The sequence below is a fragment of the Lissotriton vulgaris genome, chromosome 1_1 (assembly GCF_964263255.1).
Source record: "Lissotriton vulgaris chromosome 1_1, aLisVul1.2, whole genome shotgun sequence".
Classification (NCBI taxonomy): domain Eukaryota; kingdom Metazoa; phylum Chordata; class Amphibia; order Caudata; family Salamandridae; genus Lissotriton; species Lissotriton vulgaris.
Genome location: NC_141685.1, coordinates 1,149,057,711 through 1,149,081,847, shown reverse-complemented (window position 1 = coordinate 1,149,081,847; position 24,137 = coordinate 1,149,057,711). Strand labels below are relative to the sequence as shown.

At 46.7% G+C, this 24,137-nt stretch overlaps 1 protein-coding gene across 1 annotated transcript in view; it reads right to left on the bottom strand.

The window, feature by feature from the left end:
* Positions 1-24,137, bottom strand: part of LOC147748826 (PAN2-PAN3 deadenylation complex catalytic subunit PAN2-like) — a 771,836-nt gene that overhangs the window by 531,419 nt on the left and 216,280 nt on the right. The window lies entirely within an intron of this gene.

Here is a 24,137-nt window from a genome sequence, read left to right as displayed (position 1 = left end):
TTTTTTTGGTTGGATATAGCGCGACGTAACCGCTTCTATGTGACACATGGTTTACATTAAAGAGCAAGCTACAAACTAAACACGTGCGATGTTTGCACAATCTCACAGCAACAAGAAATGGTGTATATGGCAATATAGACAACAGCAAACAGTCAGCTGCCGACATGGATCCTAACAAGCTGGTCTGATTTGCGAGCGCAGCGACCTTTTGACAAAATAAACATTTTAAATAAAAGAACGGACCAGACAGGTGGCTCAGCAGTTTGCCTCTGTTTTACAGAAACAGAAAATAGTGCAACGGGTGAGTAAACATATGGTGTCCTTGTGAAAGAATGTTCTCTCCCCCCCATCAAGCTGAAGTTAAGATTAAACCAGAATTTACAAGTAAGCCTCAACAATATGGAGACTCAAAAAGCAATACAAATTGTCAAAGATATATAGATTGCTTCTGTTTTTAAAGAGCAGGGATTGAAAAATCATAGTGCTTTCGACCGTTTCTTTATTTTACATCTGAGCAATATTCGAACTGTATTTAACTTACCATATATAGTTGTTGCACACTTAAACAAGCATTTGCAAAGCAATAGAGCTTTGCATGAACACATTTTGTTTTTGAGGCACTAGGATTTTATGAAATTTACCCACGATCACTAGATGTTGAGTTAAGGACGCAGTAACGCAACTAGGTTCCCTTGGATGTGGTGTTATTGCTAAAACTGCCGACTTTGGAACAAGGTTTGAGTCTCGTCCTTAACTCAAAATCCAGTGATCGTGGGCAAATTTCTTAAAATCCCAAAGCCTCAATAAATAAAATATGTGTTCATGCAAAGAGCTCCAATATCTTCCGGACAAGGTTGCGCTATGTTCAACAAAAAAAGCAAGTCCCGTACCAGCAGTTACAGACAACGTGATGTCACATCTGTCACAAAGCCAGAGCAGTTGAGATAATGTGGTTAGGGTGGGATGAGTAGGGGCGGGAACTTGGTGCCATGCAGCAGCAAGAGGGGGTGGGGGGTGAGGGGGCGGAGCGGAGCTGCTATTTCTTGTAAGAAAGCATCCCACTGCTAGGTTAATGGATTTTCAGCTAAATTAAATCTTGTAAACTGTACCTAGTTGCACCTTACAACGTAAATTGTTCACGTACGGGATAAACAGAAATGAGCAAAAGATGTGTAGTGCCATCTTTGTGAAATTGTGCGAATTGTGAAAGAAGCTGCATTGAATAAACACAGCAGAACGTGTTCCTTAAAGGAATGTCTAAGTTTACACAACACAAAAACATCCAGATAACTTCTCGTAAAAAGGTTGGACATTTCCTTCCCTGGGAGATATGCTGAACATTCAGGGATTAAAGTACTATTTCTAGAAGTAAATATTAAATGAGCAGGTAGTTAAAGGAATTATAAGATGTTTTATTCATTGTAGTCAGATGTTTTCGCAGTCTGGTATTAGCTGATAAAAATAGAGCACCAGTGCTATTCACAAATATCCTCGCCTTTTATAAATTATCGGCATGCGCCATTTAGTTGCTTTCTGACAAAACTGCAGGGACTGTGCTGGAAACCATTGTTGGCTGAATGAATTACCAGTATCTTATTGTATTACTCGCTGAACAAAGACCTTACAGCTTTGTATGCTTTGAGTCAGTTTAAAGTCAATGGCTGACGCGCCTTTAATTTTTTCTTGACACGCTCAAAATTCCAATGTTTATAAACACATTTTTATTCAAAACGTTCTCATTTACACAAACTGTTTTTAATAAAGTTAATTAAAAGTCACATCAGCAGCCTTTTAAAGCTATTAAAACCAGTTACAGGCTGCGGTATTGGCGCCTCGCCTGTGTAATTGCTCACACACTCTCTGACAAGGATCTCTTACAGGTAAGTCACTTGACAAATAAAAAGCTGGTCAGAGGCCTGTTCACCATACTGTACATTACCCTGTGGTAGCTTGTTGAGGTTCGGTGGGCAACACAACCAGCAGGGCCATTTCTAGGTGTTTTACCGCCCTAGGCGAGAATTGAAAAAGGATACCCTCCATTTCACTACCATCACTATCTCCCCCTGTCATCCAGGCTAGAAGCATTAATGCATTAGATATTCCCAAGCTCATGTTTTTTGCCACCCTCCCCCCTTTTGCCGCCCTAGGCGGCTGCCTAGTCTTGCCTAATGGTAGAAACGGCCCTGACAACCAGTCATGAACCCTGCATGCGGTACATGTGACACATGCTATGGAGCTTGTGAACCGACAGCAGACATAAGACTTTTTTAAGTACTACCCTACCCTTCCTGGTGAAAAAGCTCTCTATACATTTCTGACAGCAGTCGGAGTATCGTGTGTCTAATTGCATTTTTTGAAGTAGTGTGTGTGTGCGCGCGCACGATTGCCTGTGTGCTTGTGAAGGGGTGTATGTGCACAACTGCCAGTGGTTTTTGAAGGAGTGTGTGTGGGGAAGGTGGGACAACTGCCAGTGGTTTTTGAAGGTGTGTGTGTGTGGGAGGGAGGGGGGCACAACTGCCAGTGGTTTTTGAAGGAGTATGTGTGTGTGTGAGTGCGTGCACAATTGCCTGTGTGTTTTTTGAAGGTTTGCACGCATTATAGATCTGAGTTGATAGCACAGCAGTCATGCAGACATTTTTCTTATAATTTCCTAGAGTGGACTTATGGTCCATCCCCTTCAACCGTTCCCTGTTTTTGAGCAGCCTCTGTCAGGTGTTGGCTTGAAACGCTATCAGTCACATTTTGGCTCAGAAGGGTTGTTCTCTGTCACCCGGGGCTCCTGCTGGCTCCACCCAAACCTCGCCCTCTTTCCTGTGTGCCTTGCTCTTCATTCTCCCCACCACCTTCCTTCCTTTCATCTATGTTGTAGAAACTTAACAAGGGATATACTGAAGGCTCCCTTTCATTCTAACTAACATAGAAAAGAAGCATTTGCAATGCAATAGGTCTTTCATTAGGAAAGTGTGAGCTATTGGTATTGTAAATGACATTTTTTTTATTTGTGTTGGCTTTGAAAATATATAAATGAATAGCATTGTTATTCACAAAGCCAATAGCTTACACTTTCCTAATGCGAGTCCTATTGGCTATGACAATGCTTGTTGGTAGCAAGCAAGGATAGTGCTGTTGTGGTGCTGAGTGATGATGTGGTTGGGCTGAGTGATGTGGTGGTGTCCCATAGTGATGTGGTGGTGTCCCATAGTGACGTGGTGGTGTCCCCGAGTGATGTGGTGGTGTCCCCGAGTGATGTGGTGGTGTCCCTGAGTGTGTGGTGGTGTCCCCGAGTGATGTGGTGGTGTCCCCGAGTGATGTGGTGGGTGCCCCGAGTGATGTGGTGGTGCCTCCGAGTGATGTGGTGGTGCCCCCGAGTGATGTGGTGGTGCCCCCAAGTGATGTGGTGGTGCCCCCGAGTGATGTGGTGGTGCCCCCCGAGTGATGTGGTGGTGCCCCCCGAGTGATGTGGTGGTGCCCCCGAGTGATGTGGTGGTGCCCCTGAGTGATGTGGTGGTGCCCCAGAGTGATGGAGTTGGAGGGTGGAGGTGGATTTGGAGGGAGGAGTTGGAGGGAGGAGTTGGAGGGTGGAGTTTATTTCTTCGGTGAGAAGTGTGTTTGTACCTTTAAAAGCGTCACAAAAGATGTACTGATATCCAGTGCACTTTAAACAAGCTGGGAGAAACAAGAGGGTAAGAAATGAGGAGAGTCAGCTGGTAACGGTAAGGCAACCTTTCCAAAGTAGTGGCAAACAGATATATATTACAACAGTGAGCGGCAAGTGATTTACGTTTTTTATTTAAGCAATGAAGTTCGGCATTTGAATCTATGTATGAACGGTACAGAAACACCCTTTTGGTCAGGCATGGTCAACGCAGAACACAGTGTTGAAGTATGAAGCACATTTTGTGGCGGACATTTTAATCCCAGTCTATTTTATTACATGGGTTGTTAATTTTGCGCAGCAAAACTCTCACAGGTGTGCTAATCTGGAGCTGGTTTGGGATGAGAATGCAAGCTCCAGATAAAAGTAAATAAAGGCTCATGAGAGCGAGGCCAGCAAGTTCAGGAGCGCATTCCTTTGAAGTCTGATGGGGAGGGGGGGAGCGGCTTCCTTTGAAATGCCAAAGTCTTAGAAAGGCACATCGCTAACAGCGTGATGGTGGAATGGGGATGGTTCCACATAAAAACAAGCACCCAGGAAGTTGCACGAGGCAAATAATGGGGCGGAGGCTGCAAGCACGTCTGTGTGGAATGAAAAGTGCAAACATCTGTAGAGCACTTCCGAGCTGAAGCAATAAGGTGGTTGAACGGAAACAGGCGGGACAGAGGCTCGTGATGGGGAGAGAGGGTGCTAACTGGGATGGGGTAGGAAAGAGGGGAATGGACGGGAGAAAAGGCAGGTAAAAAAAGATAGATGATGCGGAGGGCAGGCAAGAAGGGGCGGGTGAAACAAGCTCTAAGCATTGCTGTGGCGGGGGGGCGGGGGAGCGTCAGTCTTTTGAAAAGTGCAAACATCTGTAGGGCACTTCCGAGATGAAGCAATGAGGGGGTTGAATGGAAACAGGTGGGACAGAGGCTCGTGATGGGGAGAGAGGGTGCTAACTAGGACGGGGTAGGAAAGAGAGGAGTGGACGGGGGAAAAGGTAGATAAAAAAAGATAGATGATGCGGGGGCAGGCGAGAAGGGGCAGGTGAAACAAGCTCTCGGCATTGCTGTGGCGGGGGGGTTGGGAGGGAGCGGCAGCCTTTGAAGTCTGATGCTGAGGCTCAGACAAATGGTGGTGTCGGAGAGGCTTCCTTTCAAGTTTGATGGGGGGGGGGAGCAAATGGCGAGCGTGCGCCCGTCGCACATGCACTGGCCATAATCCGCATTCAAAAGCCCTCTTGATAGGATTTTCTGGTGCCCCTCTATATCTCTCGCCAGCAATGCGCAAGCGCATTGGCAGGCGAGACCTAAAAAACAGGACTGCAGTCAAGTGAAAGGAGCCTTTTGGTTCTTTGTCTGGCTTGAATGTGCTTGAACACATGCAAGTGCATTAACACATTAAACTCTAACCTACCAGCTTTGTCAACCCTTGTTCTATCTCAGTCCAGAGGTAAATGCGCACTCTTCCTTATGATTTTGTGCTTGTACAACTGTAGTTTTGTATCATTGCATGGAGGGAAGAAGTCTGGACAATTTAAGTGGAAACTTCACTTGCAATTTTGCAGGTATGCACGATTCACTGTCCCTGAGTTCTTATGTAATGTGCATATTAGAGACACATCTGCTGCCTTCACTCAAACAGAACTTCTGTTTGTCACTCACGCGCACTAAGCCCGTGCATACCACACAACAGGACAAATAGAGAAAAAACACATGCAGAAAAAGCAGACGTTAAAAATAACAAGCATTGGAAATGCAATAGGTCTTGACTTTGATTAAGTTAAAGCCATTTGCTTTGCTATCCAAATCCATTAGCAAAGCAAATGGCTTTAACTTAATCAAAGGCGAGACCTATTGAATTTTCAATGTTTGTTCTTTTCTGGTCAGTATATTACATTTGAATTCGTTCAGAAATCATATAACATTCTTTTATGGGTACTTATCATGCTTTCATTCAGGGGTAGCAGAAATAGTAGTTTAACTCCTCCAAGATGGCCGCCATGTAGACAAGCGTGGGATACAAGGTTGTCGATCCAGCCAATTGTCCACTACATTGTTGAGCAGTGTAAATATTGCCTTTTTATCTCTGTACCAATATGAGCCACTATTGCTCGGCTCTATTACGAAAAATAAATTGGTATAAATATAACCATGTTTTCATGCAGGAATACCAGGAATATCGGCCGAACTCCTCCAAGATGGCCGCCATTTACACAAACGTGGAGTATAAGGTTGGCGTTCAAGCCAATTTTCCACTGCAGTGTTGAGCAATGTAAATATTGCCTTCCAATCTCTGTATCCCATTCCATTGCAAATAATAAAATAGTTAAAATATATAAAAAGAGAAAAAATAGTTTAAGGGGAGTATGCTTTGCCGAAACTTGTGGACGTGATAAAAGATGTCCGCCGTCAAATACGGGATCAAAATTTCTTTATTTTGAACTGATATAAACAACATTGTTAGGATCTTACAGTTCCATAAATTAAGTAAATGATTTGCTCTTCTTTTAAGAGGTAAATAGTATTCTGAACTTTGGGTAACGTAAATGAGTTCCTAAGCATCCTTTGACATTTCAATATGGCATCCTGTAAATGGTAGGTTGGGAGACGTTTTTCCAAAATACACACGCAGGCGTGGGCAATAGGCTGGCTATTTAAATGGATCCGGCACTAGCAAGGTTTATGCGAACTTTGCAGGCTGAGACACCATTCTGAAGTAAGTTATAAATGCTGTTAATAATATAGTGGGGGCCGCACTCGTGTTCTGTGGGAGGGGGTGAGGTGGGGGGAGGGGACCTTTGCCCATCCATTTAGAAGAATGATTTGAATGGGTTTGGGGGTGAGAACTATAGCTCGCTAACCTCTAAACGACTGAGGTTTTGTCAATAATGTTAATACAAACTTTAATGGTGCACTTGTAATGAAGTAGAGCAGCGAACGTGACACCTGACCAACTAGAAAAGAATCAGTTTTTAATAAGGTTTTTAATAAATATTTGGAATGGATGAAATTGATTTCCCATTCCAAAATGTCTGCTGACCTTACAGACGGGAAACACTGGTTATATAGAAATGCACAGCAACTAATCTTTATGATCTTCAAATGGCTGTAAATTTAATAGGCACAGAAAATATCAAATCGATAGAATAAGTAAACATTATAGAGTGTTATGTGATCTCGATGTTCATAACGAAAAACCAGATAGAGTAAGCAAGGGCTTGGTTTTCTTTTTATTATAGAGCTACAAATGGGGTGACAGGGATAACACTGTCGCCATTGGATTCACAGGTCACTTATACCGAAAACCCGCGTTATGTCTAAAGATTATTTGACTTAATCGCCTTTTAGATTATTCAACATACCCGAAATGAACACATTCAAGCTCACCTATCCCTCCTGTATAGATTGTCATGGGTTTCTCTTCCCAATTGTGTCGAACAGATAAATTCACAAACAAATGCATAACAAGAGGATTAACTGTGCAACGCTATAATCCTACTCTGGATAGGAGACTGCGTGTTTTGTTTCTGGTAAGAATTGTTACATCATTGTATATGTTAGGGAGCATCACTCTGGGGTATAAGATGAAGACACAATATGCCACATGGGAATAAGAATTTATGTACAATAAAAGCACTAGTGCCACTCCCCACCAGGGACACTGATCAATACTGAGAAGCAGGAAAAGGAAACAATGTTTATGTAATATACTGTGGATGTATTTTAAGACTATATGAAATGAGGCCAAGTCAGCAGAAATTCTTTTGAATGCAGTATGGCTATGAGAACTATATCTGAAATACTTTGTCTTACATACACCTGTGCTAATAGAAAATTAAATGCAACATGAATTTTGTATAATACAATGGGTATTTATTTTTAGAATAATTGGAATGTTTATTTTTATCATGGTTGTAAAGTGAAGATGTAATACTTTGTAAAGCAGTTTGTAGATATGTATATTGTTTGTAGCCCTGAACCTTGGCTACGGTTTTACCTTGTCAGAGAGAAAAAAAAGAAGTCATCGAATTCTGTGAGAACGTGCCATCTTTCTTGCATTGGTATGCCCCACTTTTTTCTGAACTGCTGATGTGCTTTGACTGAGCTTGCTTCTGCCAACCAGGTACCCAGGGCCTGTGTTCCTTACCTAAAGCTGTGTTGAAACTAAAACCAAATTGGCATCTCTGGCCACCTGTCAGCCCCTAGTAAATGGTACCCTAGGTACCCAGGGCATGGTGACCAGAGAAGACCCCTGGGGGCTGCAGCACTTATTGTGCGATCCTCAGGGACCCTGTACCCTGACACCCACACACTGCCTTTGCAGGCTGAGTGTCTAAGTGCAGACCTAAACAAAGAGTCAATGTGTGCCATGCCCACAGAACCCACTGCCCTGGCATACTTCAGTCACCCCTGTAGCTGGGTGCCCTATACCAGAGGTGTGGGCACAGGTGCATGAGCCCTGTGCCCCTACAGTACCCAGGGCCATTCCTGGGCACTGTAAGTGCAGTGATGCCATTAAGAGTATATGGTGCTGGGAAGTTGTCATTACGAACTCCACAGCACCATAATGGCTACACTGAAGACTGACAAGTTTGGTACCAAATTTCTCAGCACATTAAACCGGCACTGATGCCAGTGTGGGATGTAATGTAAAATGCACCATAGGGAATCTTAGAGATGTCCCCTGAAAACCTAACCTACAATCCACGTCTGGGCTGAGTGGCTGCAGAGGCTGCCACAAAGCAGACATGTTGCTGGACCCCTGGGTGGATATGCCCTGGTTTTCCCACATCAAACATCTGCTGACAAATATGGGTCTGGGGAATGTTGGGCTGATCCAGAGCTAGCATGCCCACTAATCCCTAGGAAACAAATGAAGGCTCAGTACGAGAACTATAGAATGGCCTTACTGCATTACAGCTCCAATATAGGTAGCCTAACTAAAGCCTTTTTGGAAATAAAGGATAATTCTATCTATGAGAAGGTACTCTACCTCATTAAACCAGCGACTGCCAGGAAAAACTATTTACAATTCAGATTTGGGGTTATGCCTCTCCGCTGTTTTACATCAAAGCGGAGAGCACAGAATGAGGTTAGGTGTACTGCCTGTGATTATTCTGAGGAATCAGAGCTGCATGTCTTTTTCGGTTGCCTGGGCTATAACAAAGTGAGAAAAAGATGGCTTGTGCAGATCTGCAGAAACCTGGGAAGTAGGCACTGTGTCGAAAATCTCCCTCTATATAATGTTATATATTTTTAAACTGAAGGGTCTTTTCTGTTTTTATTAAAGTTTTTAGCTCGAGTTATTTATTTATAAAGCGCTATGCACTTTCAATAAAACTATTATGTACATGTGACGTGTTTCCATTGTATATCTGCCAACCTGCTTTTTAAAATTGATTCCATGTATTTATTTAATGATACCTTTAGTGTCTTTTAATCTCCTTGATATGTCATGATTTATAAACTCTTCTGATGTATTTTCGTAAATGAATGTTTCTTAAATTCTATACTTTTTAGGTCATGTTGACCGAAATAAAGTTATTTTGACTTTACTTGACTTGAATATACTGTGGATGTATTTTAAGACTATATGAAATGTGGCAAAGTTAGCAGAAATTCTTTTGAATGCAGTATGGCTATGAGAACCATATCTGAAATACTTTGTCTTACATACACCTGTGCTAATAGAAAATTAAATGCAACATGAATTTTGTATAATACAATGGGTACTTTTATTTTTAGAATAAATGGAATGTTTATTTTTATCATGGTTGTAAAGTGAAGATGTAATATTTTTTGTAAAGTAGTTTGTATATATGTATATGGTTTGTAGCACTGAACCTTGGCTACGGTTTTACCTTGTCAGAGAGGAAAAAAAAGTCATCAATAAAGAATTTCATAACAACTCTGCTGAATTCTGTGAGAAAGTGCCATCTTTCTTGCATTGGTATGCCCCACTTTTTTCTGAACTGCTGATGTGCTTTGACTGAGTGTGCCCTGGGCTTCTGCCAACCAGGTACCCAGGGCGTGTGTTCCTTCCCTAAAGCGGTGTTGAAATTAAATCCCAATTGGCATCTCTGGCCACCTGTCAGCCCCTAGTAAATGGTACCCTAGGTACCCAGGGCATGGTGACCAGAGAAGGCTGCAGCACTTATAGTGCGACCCACAGGGGCCCTGTCCTTGACACCCACACACTGCCTTTGTAGGCTGAGTGTCTAAGTGCAGACCTAAACAAAGAGTCTATATGTGCCATGCCCACAAAACCCACTGCCCTGGCATACTTCAGTCACCCGTGTAGCTGGGTGCCCTATGCCAGAGGTGTGGGCACAGGTGCATGAGCCCTGTGCCCCTACAGTACCCAGGGCTATTCCTGGGAACTGTAATTGCAGTGATGCCATTATGAGTATATGGTGCTGGGGGGCGTGGCTTGGCGCCCGACGGTATGGCGGCACCCGTGTGAGGCTCTGCGGAAGCCGCGGGAGATATACCGTCTACTGACCGTCTTTTCCTGCTGGAGGGTTCATTTTGAACGTCGGAACACACCTGGAAACCGACGCGTCCGTCGAACCTGTGCCAAGATGCTTTGTTAAGGAGAACTTTGCTGCAGAGTTTAGCTTCGCCTCAGGTACGGATGCGGCCGCCATCTTATGGCGCCACTTACCTACAGTCGTCTCTGCCGCCTCATGGAGTTCCTTCTTTGACCGCATCGCTTTCCTATTTGAACTTTCACATAGCGTCCAGCATCTCTGTGATTTTTCTCTTGATCTACAAATTGTTTTCGCCTATTCACCTCACAGAATCTGCTGATGGCTTCCTCCTCGTACCTCCCGACGGCCATTTTGCGCTATTGTAATTGTGCTACCGCCTTGCTCTATGCTACGGCGTAGGAGTGTATTTCATCTTTGATGGATGCCCCTTCACTTCTCTACTTGCTGCTGGACTGTATTTACAAGTTTTTTTTTCTTTTTTAAACTGACGAGGTGCTTCTTTATTCAGTTTTTTCGCCATGATAAAGAGCTTCCTCTCTGTTAATGCCACATCTTTGCCTCACTATTCCTTACGGTGAGAAGTACTAGTATGTTATTTTTGTCATACTCTGGCACACAGCTTCGGTTTCTAGGCGGATTGCTGTTGCGTCAATGTACATTTGATGCCTGTTTATGCCTTCACTACCTTCAATCAATACGCTCTGATTGCAACATGCTCCTGTTTCCACTCCATTAACCTTTGTTATCAATGCTGCCTCGCACCATGTGGATTTGGGAGTTACTGAGGACCTCGACTTTCTGCACAGTGATGTGTCGCTCCTTGGTGATTTTTCTTGGATGCGATACTGGTACTTTCAATTCTGCGCCTATTTACATCTGAGGGCTGTTACTCTCTCCAGTTTGTGACTTGAGTTTTTCTCGCACATGCCTACTTATGGTTTTCTGCATGACGGTGACCGCCTTTGACTCAGCGTAGGGGCTTATTCCTTATCTACGGCTAGCTGTGCAGTTTCTTCAAGCCTCACTGTATCGTTCTATCCTATTGCGCGGATAGTACGTGCTGCGCAGGTGATTTCATCCTTGCTTGGTTCTTATGGGACGACTTAAGTCGATGTCATGCATACCCTCCAAATCATCTACAAAGGTAGCCTTTGTGAAGAATTCTAAAGTGTTTTCTGCGCTCTACAAATTGGAAGATTCTATCGTCTCGTCTGGATCGGATACAGTCATGGATTCTCCACCACCGGCATCAGGGAAATCCACCACCAAGAGATTGAAGAAGGACCCTCCTTCGCCACCAAAACAGTCCACTTCTGTCTCTATGGAACTCTTGTTGGAAGAGATACGTTCTTTTCGCCCTTATATGGAGGAAATTGGGACTCTGCGTCCTTTCATGGAGGACACTAGTGCCAAGCTTCAGGCCCTCACGGAAAGTTGGTCACAAATTGATACAAGAGTCTCATTGGTTGAACAGTCAGTTACCTCCTTCCAGGAAACTCGCACTAAGGTCTCTCATCTAACTACACAGGTGGATTCCCTCCAGAGGCAGGTGGAGGAGTTGGAAAATAGAAATAGGCGTAACAACCTTCGCATTTATGGCTTGGCGGAGGGTCTTGAGGGTACGGACTCTATCATTTTCTTCAAATCCTTCCTCCCTAAGTTACTTCGCCTACCAGAAGACACATCACTCAATATTCAGCGTGCTCATCGACTGGGTCGCCCACCTTCCTCCACTTCCACAACACTGCGCCCAAGAGGTGTTATCCTTTACTCTCTGGAATATACTGACCTTCTGAAGGTTCTCATGGCTGCCAAGGCTTCTCCCAAATTAACATGGTCGGGTTCCTCCCTGTTCTTTGCTCAGGACTATGCTAAGGCGACTGCAAATCACCGGAAGGCCTTCCTCGGCATGAGAGACGACCTACGTTCCATGGGTGCTAGATATGGCCTATATCATCCCTGCCTGTTCAAAGTCACCTACAATAACAAGACGACCACGTATGAAGATCCTGTGCGATTACAGAGTTTCATCAATGCACATAAAGCCACTGCCATGGACTCTTCTGGTCGTTCCTCTTCTCGCCCTGGCTGAATTGTCTTTTTGCTTATCCTCGCATTGCTCATGTTTGCTCATGTTTACTCATGTTTTTTCTTTTCTCTTTTACATGTTGATTCCTCAAAAGTTACTTATATTTGATTACATAGTTGTTGTTTGTTCGCTCTCTTTTGATGCAGATTTGTAATTCATCTCTTTTATCTCCCCTCTTACCTCCACAGGATTCTTTTTTCCCTTGTTTGATGATGTCTCCCTGGTTCCCCGCCTAGCCGTCCTTGGATGTGTTCCCTTGGCTTCGTGGTTCCCTCCCCCCGACTCCTTCGCGTCTTCTCCTCTTGTAGGTATGTTTATCCTTTGTTTCTTCCTTCTCCCTTGTTTTCTTATGTTTCCTTACCTTCTTCATGTGCTTCAACATCCTTGGTTGTGCAGTAATTATAACTTTTTCCTTTCAGATTGTACTTCTCTTTCTTTTCTTTCACTTCTCCTTTTGACCTTCTTACATTCTTCTCTGCTTTCTACACTATTTCTTCTTTCAGCACACTATTTTTTTCTCGTTCATTTCTTCCTTCTCACCTTTCTCTTACTCTTTATTGTATTTATCTTTTCTTTTGATCTCTTTTCATTCATGGGTTTCTACCTTGGTTTTATTTGTTACGAATGTGTTACATTACTGTACATGTTATGTCCTTGAATATAACTTCCTTGAATGTTAAGGGTATTAACTCCCCAATTAAGCGTCAACGTATTTTATCTTACCTAGACAAAATGAATGTTGATATTGCGTTTCTTCAGGAAACTCACCTTTCTGATACAGAATCTGCTAAACTTAGGAGAGGATGGGTGGGTGAACTTTTTTATTCGCAAGGTGATGGTAAACGAAATGGTGTTGCAATTCTTTTTGCAGGTCTCTCCCTTTTCACGTTACTTCCCAAGAATCTGATACTAATGGCAGATGGACGCATGTCAAACTATCACTTAGAGGTGTTCCAATCTCTCTTCTTAATGTTTATGGTCCCACCAGTGGTGAACCCCTTTTTTGGGCTGAGTTTTCTCAACGCATCACTCAATTCATGGACGACAATTTCATCCTTGCAGGGGATTGTAATCAACCTTTTGATCCGTTTGTAGATAGGAAATCTGATGCCATTTATGTCCCCACTAAATCACACAAACTTTTTACCCAAGCTATATCTCAACATATAGTTTACCTTTTATTCACCATATCACCGCTCCCAATCACGGATTGACTACATTTTTCTTTCCCATGATCTTGCTCAAACCCTTAATGTAGCGGAAATTGGTCCGATTCTGCTTTCGGACCATGCCCCTGTTGTAGTCAGCCTCGATGTGCTCCCTAAAGTTGATGGGCCCAGGAGATGGCGCTTTAACAATACTCGCCTCCTGGACTCCAAGTTTTCCACTTCCTTCACTGCCTTTTTTGATGAATTTTTTTTGTTAAACGATGTTCCGCCCATTTCGAAGCATACTGTCTGGGATGCCTTCAAAGCAGCTGCACGCGGCTTCATTATCAATTATGTTGCAAAGAAACGTAGGACTGCTCGCCAATTTACTAAAACCCTCCTTCTTGACATTAAGAGATTGGAACACGCCTATTTCACCTCACATTCCAAGAATAGTCTGACAGCTCTGGTCGCTGCTAAGCTCAAATTTAATGAAAAATCTACTGAAGATGCTTCCTTATATTTACTCAAGTCAAGTGCTAAGTTCTATGGTGGTAGAAACAAAGCTGGGAACATTCTTGCCAAATACCTAAAGGTCAAGCACAACAAGATGAATATTGAATCTGTTTATGACACCAATGCACACTTACAACACAAAGATGTTGATATCCTTGCTACATTTTCACGCTTCTATGAAACCCTATACACCTCTGACACCCAACTCTCTTCTCATTCTCTCACACATTTCTTCTCTACTATTCAAACACCTGCTCATTTCCCTCTTGACCTTTCCTCTTTGGAGACTGACATCTCACAGAAAGAATTGCTCACTGCGCTCCAGCGTCTCAAACTCAACAAAGCTCCTGGTCCTGATGGTTTTACCGTTGAGTTTTACCTTCATTTCTCCAAGTTATTGATTCAGAAGCTTCATTCCCTTCTTTATTCCTTTGCTGATTTGGGTGCCTACTCAGGGTCCTTTTCAGATGCGCAAATTTGTTTAATACCCAAACCTGGAAAAGATGTGCAACATTGCAAGAACTATAGACCTATCTCCCTTGTTAATACTGATTATAACATTTTTGCTAAATCATTAGCGATAAGGCTGGATCATCTGCTTCCTGACCTCTTAGGAGAAGAACAATCCAGCTTTGTTAAAGGTCGTTACATCACTGACAACACCAGGCTTTTATTTAACATATTGTCAAAATCATCCCATCTCCAACAGTCCCTTGCGGCGATAGCCCTAGATGCTGAGAAGGCATTTGATAGGGTTGAATGGCCTTATCTCTTCCACGCTCTCGGATGGTTTGGGTTCGGCCCTAAATTTATCTCCCTAGTCTCATTGTTGTATTCTCACCCACGGGCTGCAGTTTACGCTAATGGTCAAATTTCCCCCTACTTTGATCTTGGCAGAGGAGTCCGCCAAGGATGCCCCCTCTCACCTTTTCTTTTCAATCTTGCTTTGGAACCTTTCTTATCCAGACTACGCCAAAACCCCGACATTCATGGCTTTCAGACTACGGAAACCTCCATTAAGCTTGCTGCTTATGCAGATGACATCTTACTTTTCATCTCTAATCCCTTGGTCTCCATTCCTGCTTTTTTGGAGGAAGTACAGAATTATTCCTCAATTTCTAGCTATAGGCTTAACAATGATAAGTGTGAGATCCTTCCCCTGATGAAATTCACCTTTAAACCTGATTTTAGTGCTTCCAATTTTACCTGGAGCCCTTCACACATTAAATATTTAGGATTGCACATCACCCCTTCCATCCCCGACACTGTTTCCCTTTGCCTTACTAAGTGCACTCAGAAAATATCGACCTTACAACCAGATGGCATCCTCTTTACCTGTCTTGGTGGGGTAGTTTAGATACTATTAAAATGATGTTATCCCCCATTGTTATGATGTTATCCCCCATTGTTTTTTACACACTCTCTAATCTCCCTGTCTCTATCCCAGCAAAATGTTCAAAGAAAATCAATTCAATCCTGTCCTCCTTTTTATGGCATAACAAACAACCCAGAATGTCCCTTGCTAAGCGTATTCGCCCAGCTTCTGAGGGAGGAGTTAATTTTCCAGACTTCCCGGCTTGCCATAAGGCTTTTTTGTTACGTCAAGCTTCCTTTTGGTTACAGGACCCTGACTCTCCCTGCCCTCTGTGGACTAAGGTTAAGCGCCTTTTCCTTTCCCCTTTCTCATTTGCTGAATATGTCTCTTTTTCACGCAAACCCTCCCCAATTCCCACTCTCATTCATAAATTCACGGTCAAACTCCTTTTATCCTCTAACCCTCCCCCTCCTGCGAACTTTGCAGATTTCCTCTCATCCACTATTTGGCACAATAAATGCCTTTTAATCCGAGGTAAATCCTTTTACTGGAAATCTTGGAGATCCAAGGGACTGTTGTGGATATCGCAGCTCTTCTCACACTCCACATTTATGCCTTTTCACACTCTTTGTTCCACCTTTGATTTGCCCTCCTCTTTTGCTCCCAATTATCTTCTCCTCAAAGCAACGGTCATGGAGGTTTATTCGACACTCTTGCAGGCGACCCCTCCTCCTACTTCACCTAACCCTTCTCTCCAACTTCATTCTCTCTTACATGCTCTCCCTAAAGCTTTTGTTATTTATAAGCACCTTCATGCACGTACACTCCCCAGACCCAAGTCCAAGGTGGAGGAGCATTGGGAAAATGATTTTTCTACATCATGGCCAGTATCTTTGTGGGACAAGATTTGGACCAACGTTCTTAAAACCTCTAGGGTGGCGTCCTTGATGCAATCTATATTTTACATATATAACCGATTGCTTCAGACTCCTTTTACACTCCACAAACGATTCCCTGCCACCCCAGATATATGTTGGTCTTGCTCCTTACCCAATGCCACTTTGTTCCATATGTTGTTCCTATGCAAGAATGTACATGCCTTTTGGTTACAGGTTTGGGCACAAATTAATGTTATTTTCCACACTTGTATTCCCTTCTTTCCCACCCATATCTTTTTGGGAAGTCTTTCTCCTTGTTGGGACGAGACCAATCTATATGTTCGTATTGTTGATTTACTACTGGCTGTTGCATTTCAACAAATTACTATTAATTGGAAATCCTCTTCTACCATTACTTTCAAAGCATGCAGTGGCGGCTGGTGACGTTTGAAAGTGGTAGGGCGAAAAGGTTTGGTATGGTACGCTACTTGGGTTTTCCTCGGGCCGGAGCCGGTTCTAGAGATCTGCTGCTGGACGGGAGGGAGGGGGAGTTGTAATCTTTGGACTGCCAGAGGAAGTAGAGAATGTGGGAAGCTAGGTGTGAGGAACCGTTGGGAAGCCATCTGAGTGGAAAAGGTTCGAGTGTGAACTATTATGTATATGAGAGAACATGGCTAACACAAATGGATTACTTTCTGAAATGTGATTAGAGTCTACGGTATCCAGATCTCGGATCACAGGTGCTGCTGACAAGGTTTCCCCGTAAGGCGCACAAACTGGGATGCGAGGCGTGCATAAAGGCTAGATTTTTGCATAAAGCAGTAACTTGGTCTGCTAAGGTTCTCTTTTCCTAGTGTCAGCTGTTGGACACCTCCCCCTGCAAACCCTGAACCATCCCGCCCCACTGATATCATTGAGAAACATAGCCTAACTTAAGGTGCATTTGTAAAGCGCATGTTGAAGGGTAGCTTGGCGTTGAAAAAGATTTTTATTGTTACTCCTCCCAATGGAACCCATTTTATCGACCTCAGAAGAATAAAAGGTTGAGTGGACCCGCCAGGATTTGAACGTGTGACCATGATGAGGTCAAACAGAGGCCGCATTAGTCCTCTAAGCCAGCAGACCCAGCATAAACATAATGGGGGGTTAGGGGAGGGCGATTTACAAGGTCGCAATCCCGCTCTCAGATGCTACCAGGAAACCCACAATCAAGAAGTAGCAGATTACCCGCATCAGCTACCGCCTCACAATCACTCCACAAGACCGGCAACTCCTGTTCTCCTGATGCACTGGGGGTGCAGCCCTCAGCCTGCAATGCAACCCAAACTCCTGCTGGGTACAAGCACCCGCACCTCCCTCTACCCGCAGACAATGCAGCAGCACACCCTGACGCACGGCACAGCACACACATGTGCAGGCCAAGGAGAGAGAAAAGCTTTAAAACCCCACATACGCCACACAGATGATTTAAAATATGTAAAGCCGGAAACTACATCTCACCCAAGTGCCTCATGGGCCCTGCTGCCTGAACGCGAGTGCAGCGCCTAGTGGCAAAGCCAATCCATTTTACACGCTATTTGTCAGAGTATGGGCTTTATTTCAGACATTAGAGCAGAGGAGTTTTTTTAAGGCATGGGCAAAGAGGGCTCTGCCCCAGGGCCCCAGCATTTCAGAGGGCCCTTTGGTTGCCTCATTAACTGTCTGCTCGAGCAAGCTCTGTTCTGCAAACAGCCCTGCCAACATTGAATGATCCTCAAACATAGAATATTGTAAATACCGTTTTTTCAATGCATTTTTGAAGTCGTAACAGGCATTTTACAGAGAACTGCCGTGTTTATGTTGTTCAACACCATGCAGTATCCATGAAAAATTATTTTTATCGAAACAGGACGTAACACATGAGAAATGTTAGGGGGCAACAAAGATTGCATTCATATTAGTGCGCTGCTGCTGCTGCATTACAAGGTCACACCATAAAGCAGGCCGGGGCACAAGCTTAGACTTATAAAATAAGTATAAAAAACTTACCTTGGCTTCCCGCGCTGACTCCCGACTCGAGTCCCGAGACTGCTTCCGCCGTCCTGGATTTTGAATGCCGCCGCTCTCGTCACTGAAGGCTGCAGGCAGCCTCCCTCCCCTCCATGGCAGCCAGCGCTGATTGGTTCAGCCGGCTGCCCTAACTGCGTCATTTCTCCTAGTCTGCATCCTGCAGAATGGAGAGTGGGAGGAGGCTTGGGGGAGCGGCTTGCCCACTGTTGCTAATACTGTCTGTTTGGACAGCCTCTCAGGCTGTCCAAACAGTCAGTATTAATAACAGTGGGCAAGCCACTCCCCCAAGCCACTCCCCCCTGCCCTGAGGCTCGAGTTAGTAACCAGGAAGTTCTAATCTGCAGACTGCTTTCTCGCCGTGCGAGAAGGGCAGGCAGAAACAAATGGTATTATAAATAAATAACTACCATTTGTTTCTGCCTTCTTCTCGCACGGCGAGAAAGCAGGGGGGGGCGGCTCCCAAACGCCCCCATGGAGAAACCGCCACTGAAAGCATGGTGGTACAATGTTTGTCACAATCATAGGCTTGATACTGCCTTTGTTTTTCCTGCCCAGATGGCAGCTAAACGTGCAGATTAATGGCTTCCTGTTACGATGTATTTGGACAATTGTACAACTCGTTCCTTTTGCCTGCGACCTGCTCAGCAGGAGGTTTCTAAACCCCCTTGATGCCCTTTTTCATTCCCTTTTCTTTTTTACCATATTTACCTGTATAACCTCATTTGCATTTACTTTTATTGTATAATTATTGTACCCTTTTTACTCTTTTTATTGCCCATGATAAGTTTGCCGTTATTCCTTCAATTCTACAAATGTACTCTGATTTTTCTTCCCATGTTATCCCTTCCCTCTCCCCTCCCCTTTTTTCCCCCATAATTCTTTTAATGTATTATGTATTCATACCTTATATTACGTTTAATAAACTTTTCTTGAACTAAAAAAAAAAAAAAAAAAGAGTATATGGTGCTGGGAAGTTGTCATTACGAACTCCACAGCACCATAATGGCTACACTGAAGACTGAAAAGTTTGGTACCAAACTTCTCAGCACATTAAACCCGCACTGATGCCAGTGTGGGATGTAATGTAAAATGCACCAGAGGGCATCTTAGAGATGCCCCCTGAAAACCTAACCTACAATCCACGTCTTGGCTGAGTGGCTGCAGAGGCTGCCACACAGCAGACATGTTGCTGGACCCCTGGGTGGAGAGCCCACTGCTCTCCTGGGCCTGCAACAATGCACATCCTGGGTCAGGTGCAAGGTCTCCTCCCCCAGGATGGGCAGGGGAAAACTTCAAAGGCATGCCGCCTCTGTGAGCTTCTCCAGACTATTTGCTGCACTCAGCAATTGGCCCCCACCGGTTCTAACCGCCACTCTGGCGGGAAGACTGGCGGGAAACCCTACGTCAGGAAGGGGGGTGTGCCAGCCTGTGCCAACTCCACCCCTCAGGTGTGAGAGGCGAGGTGAAGCACGACCCCGGGTCCCGGCCATCTTGAGGATGGGAACCCTGCCCACTCACAGCTAGGCTCCTGCCCCTTTCCCACAGGAGAGGAGCAGTCTAGGGGGTGTACCCACCCCAGGACAGGGACCTATTGGCCCCTGCCCTTGCCCTACCTGTAACGCCCCTAAAGAACAAGTTACTTACCTTCGGTAACGATATATCTGTAAGAAACATTAGTTAGTGTTAGATTCCTTACCTTAGAATATCCCCAGGCGTCAGTCTGGATCCGGAAACTTTTGCGTAGCAGTACCCCTGCGCGTCAGTAGGCGTCGTCTGCAGGCGTCCCCTGCGGCTCCGCGTCCGTCGTCGGCGTCGTGCGCCGTGATGACGTCGCTGGAGTACATAGACGCCGCCTCCGCGCGCTGACGTCAGTTCTTTGCACACAGCTTTTCCGCGCCAGGAGACGCAGAGCCATGAGAGAACCAACACTGGTGCCATGTACAAACTAGGGCCCTGAAAGGGATGACCTCAACCCTAGGTATCAGTTCGCAGAACGGGGAGGATGGGTGGGTTCGGTAAGGAATCTAACACTAACTAATGTTTCTTACAGATATATCGTTACCGAAGGTAAGTAACTTGTTCATCTGAAAGAAACACGTTAGTGTTAGATTCCTTACCTTAGAATACATACCCCAGCAATACCAACCCCGGTGGTGGGTCTGCGAACCAATACAAAACTACACCAGAAAGTCCTGGAGGACAGAACGGCCAAAGAAGCCATCCCTCCGGACTTGACTGTCCAGGCAGTAGTGCCTCGCAAAGGTGTGCAGCGAGGCCCACGTAGCCGCTTGGCAAATGTCCTGCAAGGGGACTCCCCGGCCCAGGGCAGTAGTAGCCGCCGTGGCCCGAGTGGAATGGGCCCTCAGCCCAACAGGAGGCTCCTTCCGAGCCAAAGAGTAGCACGCTTTGATGCAGAGGACGACCCATCGAGAGATGGTTCGTTTACAAACCGCCCGTCCCATCTTCGCACCCACGTAGCCAACAAACAGTTGGTCATCCACCCGGAACTGGCGTGTGCGATCCATGTAGAATGAAAGCGCACGTTTTGGGTCCAGACGGTGGAGCCGCTCTTCATCCTTTGAAGGATGCGGAGGCGGGAAGAAGGAAGGGAGGGTGATGGACTGCCCGATGTGAAAGGCCGAAACAACCTTGGGCAGGAAAGAAGGTCTAGTCCTCAGAACCACCTTGTCAGGATGAATGGACAGGAAAGGAGGTTGGACAGAAAGAGCCTGGAGCTCACTCACTCTCCTGGCAGAGGTGATGGCAACCAGGAAAGCCGTCTTTAAAGTCAGGAGACGGAGAGGACAAGAATGAAGGGGCTCAAAGGGAGCACACATCAGGAAGGTCAGAACCAGGTTCAAATCCCACTGAGGCATCACAAACGGAACAGGTGGAAACATGTGAGCGATGCCTTTTAAGAACCGAGTTACAATCGGGGATTTGAACAAAGAAGGCTGATCAGGAAGCCTCAAAAAGGCTGAAAGGGCAGAAAGGTAGCCCTTGATAGTGCCCAGAGCAGAGCCCTGCTGGGCAAGAGAAAGAAGAAACAGAAGAACCTCCGAAAGAGGGGCAGAGAGAGGATCCACAGCCTTTGCTGTGCACCATGCCACAAATCTGTTCCACCGACAGGCGTATACCGACTTAGTGGAGGGACGCCTGGCTGCCAGAATAACATCACAGACTTCAGGAGGCAAGTCAAATGGCCTCAACTGCCGCCGCTCAATCTCCAAGCATGGAGGTGGAGACTGGACAGGTTCGGGTGGAGGACCGTCCCCTGCTGCTGCGACAGAAGGTCCTCCTGAAGAGGCAGGCGGATCGGGGGACCGACTGACATGCTGAGTAGCTCGGGATACCAGTACCTTCGAGCCCAGTCCGGAGCCACAAGGATAACTTGGGCCCGGTCGCGCCTGATCTTCTTCAGCACTCTGGGCAGAAGTGGTATAGGCGGAAAGGCGTATAACAGACCGCAACTCCACTCGCGCCGAAAGGCGTCGCCGTGCGAGTGCCGTCTTGGAAACTCCAACGCGCAGAACTGATGACATTGCGCGTTCTCTTCTGTGGCGAATAGATCTAACCAAGGCTCTCCCCATTGCCGAAAGATGCCTTGCGCCACGTCCGAGTTCAGACGCCATTCGTGATCCATCGAGCACCGACGGCTGAGTTCGTCCGCCCTGGCGTTCAGAGAACCTGCCAGGTGTTGAACCGTCAGAGTCACGCCCTGACGTTCCAGCCATTGCCAGAGGCGCAGAGCCTCCTGGCAAAGGGTCCACGACCCCACTCCGCCCTGTTTGTTGCAGTACCACATGGCGGTGGTGTTGTCGGTGAACACCTGCACTACACTCCCGTTGACAAAGGGGAGGAATGCCTTCAGTGCCAGACGAATCGCCCGCAGCTCCAACAGATTGATATGGAGCCGGGACTCCGCCGGAGACCAGATGCCTCTGATCTCTGCCTCTCCCAAGTGGCCACCCCAGCCCAGGAGGGACGCGTCCGTCACGACAACGTGCTCCGGTTGGGGAAGGGAGAGGGACTTGCCCCTGACCCAATCGCGGTCCGTAAGCCACCACTGCAGTTGTCTCGCAGTGCCCTCCGAGATCAAGACGTGGTCGGACAAGTTGCCCTGATGCTGGGCCCACTGAAACTTCAGGTCCCACTGCAGAGCCCGCATCCGCCACCTGGCGTGATGCACCAGAAGGATGCAGGAAGCCATCAGTCCCAGCAGCCGCAGCGTCAACCTGACCGAGACTCGGGATAGCGGCTGAAAGATGGGAATCAAAGCCTGAATATCCCGAACCCGCCGTTCCGGAGGATAAACCCGAAACTGCGCCGAGTCCAGAACCGCTCCGATGAAAAGGAGCTTTTGAGAGGGACACAGGTGTGATTTCGGCACGTTGATGGAGAACCCCAGGTCGTGCAAGAGGTCTGCCGTCACCTGAAGGTGGTGGACGACTGTCTGGGGCGAGCCCGCCTTCAACAACCAGTCGTCTAGGTAGGGGAAGACTGAAACCCCTAACCTGCGCAGATGGGCTGCGACCACCGCCATCACCTTTGTGAACACCCGTGGGGCGCTGGTAAGGCCGAAGGGGAGCACGATAAACTGAAAGGGCTCCTGGCCTACCGTGAACCGCAGGTAACGCCGGTGGGCCGGCAGGACGGGGATGTGAAAATAGGCGTCCTGCAAGTCCAACGCTACCATCCAGTCTTGCGGGTCTAGAGCAGCCAAGACCTGAGCTAACGTCAACATCTTGAACTTCTCCTTCCGGAGGAAGCCGTTGACGTTCCTTAGATCCAAGATAGGACGTAGGCCCCCCTTGTCCTTCTTGGGCACCAGAAAGTAGTGGGAATAACAACCACGCCCTACTTCTGGCCCAGGAACGCGCTCGATGGCCCCCTTGGCCAAGAGGGCCGTAACTTCCTCCTGCAGAAGTGTCAAGTGGTCCCCCGACACACGGTGGTTCTGCGGTGGCATGGCTGGAGGAGAGGTCTCGAAGGGGAGGGAGTAGCCCCTTCGGACAATTTGCAGCACCCACCTGTCCGAAGTGATTGTGCGCCAGTGAGCGTGGTGATGGCGAACCCTGCCACCCACTGGCGTCACATGGGGCCGAAAGCACGGACTAGGAGGATTTTGGGGTAGATGCTGCGGGGGAGGGTGTGGTCTGACCCCGCCGTTGTCCCCGACCGCCACCACGGCGGTTTCCACGGCCGCCACCGCGTTGAAAGGATTGTTGCGGCGCGTGGCTGGCAGCACGTGTGGGGGCGCCCCTTCCTTGGCCACGAAAGGGGCGAAACGAACCCGGTTGCTGACGCTGGGTCGAGAGACCCAAGGACTTGGCCGTGACCCTGGAGTCCTTGAAGCGTTCCAGCGCGTGGTCCGCCTTGTCACCGAACAGGTGACAGCCATCAAACGGCATGTCCATCAGGGTATTCTGGACATCAGCCGAAAAATTGGCGGATCTCAGCCAGGCGTGGCGACGAATCGCCACCGTCGTAGACATAGCTCTGCCCAGCGAGTCGGTCGTATCAAGACCACACCGAATTGAATATTTCGCTGCATCTCGGCCCTCAGCCACAGCCTGACCGAGTTTTGCCCGCACCTCCATGGGGCATTCTGGCAGCAGCTCCGCGACCGTATCCCACACAGAGTGGGTGTAGCGGCCCAAGAGGCAGGCGGTGTTGCAAGACCGCAGGCCCAAACTAATGGACGAGAAGACCTTTTTGCCAAACTGGTCATACCTCTTGGATTCCCGGTCGGGCGGGGCCGACGGGAATGCGGACTGGGAGGTCGAGGCCTGGATCACCAGACTCTCAGGAGTGGGGTGGGTAGACAGGTACTTGGGGTCGTCCGGACAAGGACGATGGCGCCTGGCCACGTTCCGATCAACAGGCGCACCTGAAGCGGGCCTGGACCACGTGCCCAACAGAACGTCTGACAAGGCTTCATTAAACGGCAGCAGTGGCTCCAGTGGGCATGACTGCGGTTTGAAGACCTCGGTGAGGATGTTAGGCCTCACG